This window comes from Gopherus evgoodei, unplaced genomic scaffold (assembly GCF_007399415.2).
Source record: "Gopherus evgoodei ecotype Sinaloan lineage unplaced genomic scaffold, rGopEvg1_v1.p scaffold_84_arrow_ctg1, whole genome shotgun sequence".
Lineage (NCBI taxonomy): Eukaryota > Metazoa > Chordata > Testudines > Testudinidae > Gopherus > Gopherus evgoodei.
In genome coordinates this window covers 188,957-192,759 of record NW_022060105.1, presented here as the reverse complement: position 1 = coordinate 192,759, position 3,803 = coordinate 188,957, and the positions used below count along the sequence as shown (strand labels likewise).

At 52.5% G+C, this 3,803-nt stretch overlaps 2 non-coding genes across 2 annotated transcripts; both read left to right on the top strand.

Annotated features, from left to right (window-relative positions):
- The first annotated feature begins 333 nt into the window (after positions 1–333).
- TRNAA-AGC lies at positions 334–406 on the top strand. Its single transcript has one exon. It is a non-coding gene; the product is annotated as a tRNA-Ala (tRNA).
- Positions 407–1,184: 778 nt separating this feature from the next.
- On the top strand, positions 1,185–1,274 carry TRNAY-GUA. The gene is given in 2 exon segments: positions 1,185–1,221; positions 1,239–1,274. It is a non-coding gene; the product is annotated as a tRNA-Tyr (tRNA).
- The last annotated feature ends 2,529 nt before the right edge of the window (positions 1,275–3,803 follow it).

The window sequence follows — 3,803 nt, the reverse complement described above, 5'->3', positions numbered from 1 at the left end:
AGCAGAGCTAACACCCAGTTGTCTGGGATCTTTCCCAGTAACACAGCACAAGTTTGAAATATAGACAGTATACAGCCAATATTCATAACTTCAACTACAACATGATACAGACATAGAGATAGCATAATCATAACCAGTAACCCGTAACCTGGTCTTAGACACCTTATATGACCCCCTTTACATAGGATCTGGTGCCACTACAGGACCTTGGTTGCAACCCATGTTCTATATGGTCCCAGTTTATATCAATAACGTCACAAATTGATCGCTGGATGGGGTTTGCGCTGAGTTGACAGTGTGTGGCGGAGGGGGGGGGTCTCCAGGTGTGGGCATGGGGAATTAGCTCAAATGGTAGAGCGCTCGCTTAGCATGTGAGAGGTAGTGGGATCAATACCCGCATTCTCCAGGCTGTTGTTCTTTCTCCTGTTCTCATCCCCACCCCCCTGCACCATTTATGTCTGCGTAGACAGGAGCGTTGCAGTCCGCTCTTGGCTTGGCGGTAAGCATTTTGTCCCGAGGGAGCAAAAGGGGCAACTTCTCTTTCAGGAGTGTGTGTGTGTGTGTGTGTGTGTGTGAGTTCTTTTCTGTTACCAGTCGCTTTGCGTTTGTTTTTCCTGAGGTAGGCGTGGGAGGCCGAGTCGGGTGCGAAAGGGTACGAGCGGGAATGTGTCAATTATTGACGAAGGGGAAGGGGAATGGACTGTGAAAAAGTTGTGGTTTAAAAGGCCCCGTTGAAGCCAGGCAGGAGGCCCTGAACATATTTTCCATTGCACCACCGTCCCTGTTCTGAGTGGGAATCAGGGCGGGGGTCCCAACATTGTGCTGCGCGTGCTTGAGACAATCCCGGGTCCCTTGCGGGTCAGCGGGAGGATGCGGCGTCCCGGCTATCAGGCAGGGCTAGCGTCGCACCCCCGGCGTTCCGTTCTTACCTTGCGGCCTTGTCTTCGTGCCATGCCTATTAGGGAGCCTTTGAGCGGTAGCTGTGTGCGGGCTTGCCGGTGGGTGAATTGAGGGTAAACTAGGCGGCTGCCCAGCCCCCGGGGCAGCCGTGAGGATGAAGGGCTAGCTGTGTGTCGCTTATTCCTTTCAAGGGCTGGGCAGAGGCAAGCCTATAATTATTCATAAGTGCCAGTGGCAGTTCTGCCTGACACCTTGAGTGACTCATGTCCCTTTGCTCCTGTCTTCCTTCGATAGCTCAGCTGGTAGAGTGGAGGACTGTAGGCTTTGTTCCCCTGGAAATCCTTAGATTGCTGGTTCAACTCCGGCTCGAAGGAGTGGGCTTTTGTTTCCTCGGTTACACACTCTTCTTTAGAGCGCCAACTCTGGCCACGGCCATGTTTCCCTCCATTCGTGCGAGACTGGCCGCTGGAAGTCTGCTGCATTTAAAGCACCACTTGCCACTACTTTCATCTACCACGCCTGTTTCCAAGTACCTAGGCTACAGTTTACGCATGTATAGGCAGAGTTCCTTTCTCTTCACCCTCCTGCACTCACAGCGTAGACATCTAGCTATGGATCTCAGGCTTCGGAAGTGGCATTTCTCACCCTGGTAGCGGGGCGCCTTTGTTCTTAACAGAGACCGGCCGTAGCTATGTCCCCAAGCTGTCTCCGTTTTTTTTTGCATGGGGCAGAGGTGCTGCGGGGACATAGTTTCTGGTGGCAGGGAGTGGGCTAACGTAGGGTGGGGGGATAGGAAAGGCCCTTTAGTGGCTGAGAGTCCCTTGTCCTTCAGGCTCAATCGATTGTGTGCGCTGCTGACGGCGGGCTATTATGCTCCCCGTTGTAGCAATGTGTGCGTTTCAGTGGTTTGCTCTCTCTTTGTCCATCTTTCCCCGGCGTCACAGAGCTCAGTTTATGGAGTAGTGTGAGGGAGCGGTTCCATTTCTTTCCGTTTTGGGCTTTTGTCCATCCCATTGGTAGAGCTGGGATTTCTTTGGGCAACCGTGACTGCACAGAGTGTGTAAAAGGCTTCTGGCGGAGAATTGCTACAAGCCCGATCTGGCGGACTTTTTGGCAAGGAGCTGCCGGGCTATGCGTAGATCATCCGAAGCTTTTCTGTCCTTGGCCTAGGCGGGCAGGGAGGCAACTCGTCCCCTGTCCTTTGCAGTTTTTGCTCTTCTTGTTGTCATGAGCAGAGGCGTTAGGTGTGTGTGGGAGTGCAAAGCCTGGGCGTGTGTGAGTTTCTGTGATGGTGTAATAAACAGATAACTAAGGGTTAATGTCTCTTTCACTTGGAAAGGAGTAACCTGAAACACCTGACCAGAGGACCAATCAGGAAACAAGATTTTTTTTTAAATCTGGGTGGAGGGAAGTTTTGGATGTGAAAGAAGGTTACTGCATGGAGAGACACGGGGGCACAAGTGTCAGCTATCCACCAATCCTTCGTCGACCCCAAATTCATCAACCCAAAGGCCCAAGTGACAATTTACCCCTTCATGTCACAAGCTGTAGACTTGCCTACAGCTGAACTGCCTGTCCAGTACAAAGCCTGGTCAGGAATGTGGACTTTTGCAGTCTATGACAATTATTCCATCCCCATGCTACTGGGGGAAGACTTGGCCAACCAGGTGAAGCGGGCCAAGAGAGTGGGAATGGTTACACGCAGCCAAACCAGGCAAGTTTCCAGACCCATTCCTGTTCCTGAGCCGTCCACAGACGCCCCGTCTGTGTTACCAGTCACCCAGACAGAGGTAGTGGACCCGGATTCCATGCCAACCACTGAAACAGCCACAGCACCTCCAGTCTCAGGCCCGGAACTGGAACAGCAACCAGCACCAGCAATTGCAACCACATCTTCAAACTCAACGCCAGAGGTGCCTGCAAGCCAGAACTGGCAGAAGCAACAGACAGCCATACCCAAAAGGCTCAGCCAGAGCCTGAAATACCCTCAGGTGCACCAGCGGAGAGCGGTTCACCAGCAACGGAAACAACCCCATCACCTACATCGCTTCCAGAGGGACCAAGCCCAAGTCCACAGTCTGAGGACGAACTGGTGACCCCAGCCTCAAGGGAACAGTTCCAGACTGAGCAGGAAGCAGATGACAGCCTTCAGAAAGCTTGAGCGGCGGCACGGAGCACCCCACCGCCTCTCAGCTCTTCTAATCGATCCCAGTTTGTTATAGACCAAGGACTTTTATACAAGGAGATTCTTTCTGGTGGACACCGGGAAGAATGGCAGCCGCAAAAACAGTTGGTGGTTCCAACTAAGTACCGGGGGAAGCTCTTAAGCTTACCCCTAATCATGCCAGTGGCCATGCTGGGGTGAACAGAACCAAGGACCGGTTGGGGAAGTCCTTCCACTGGGAGGGGATGGGCAAGGACGTTGCCAAGTATGTCCGGTCTTGTGAGGTATGCCAAAGAGTGGGAAAACCCCAAGACCAGGTCAAGACCCCTCTCCAGCCACTCCCCATAATTGAGGTCCCATTTCAGCGAGTAGCTGTGGATATTCTGGGTCCTTTCCCAAAAAAGACACCCAGAGGAAAACAGTACGTACTGACTTTCGTGGACTTTGCTACCCGATGGCCAGAAGCAGTAGCTCTAGGCAACACCAGGGCTAACGCTGTGTGTCAGGCCCTAACAGACATTTTTGCCAGGGTAGGTTGGCCCTCCGACATCCTTACAGATTCAGGATCTAATTTCCTGGCAGGGACCATGGAAAAACTGTGGGAAACTCATGGAGTGAACCACTTGGTTGCCACCCCGTACCACCATCAAACCAATGGCCTGGTGGAAAGGTTTAATGGAACTTTGGGGGCCATGATACGTAAATTTGTCAACGAACACTCCAATAATTGGGACCTAGC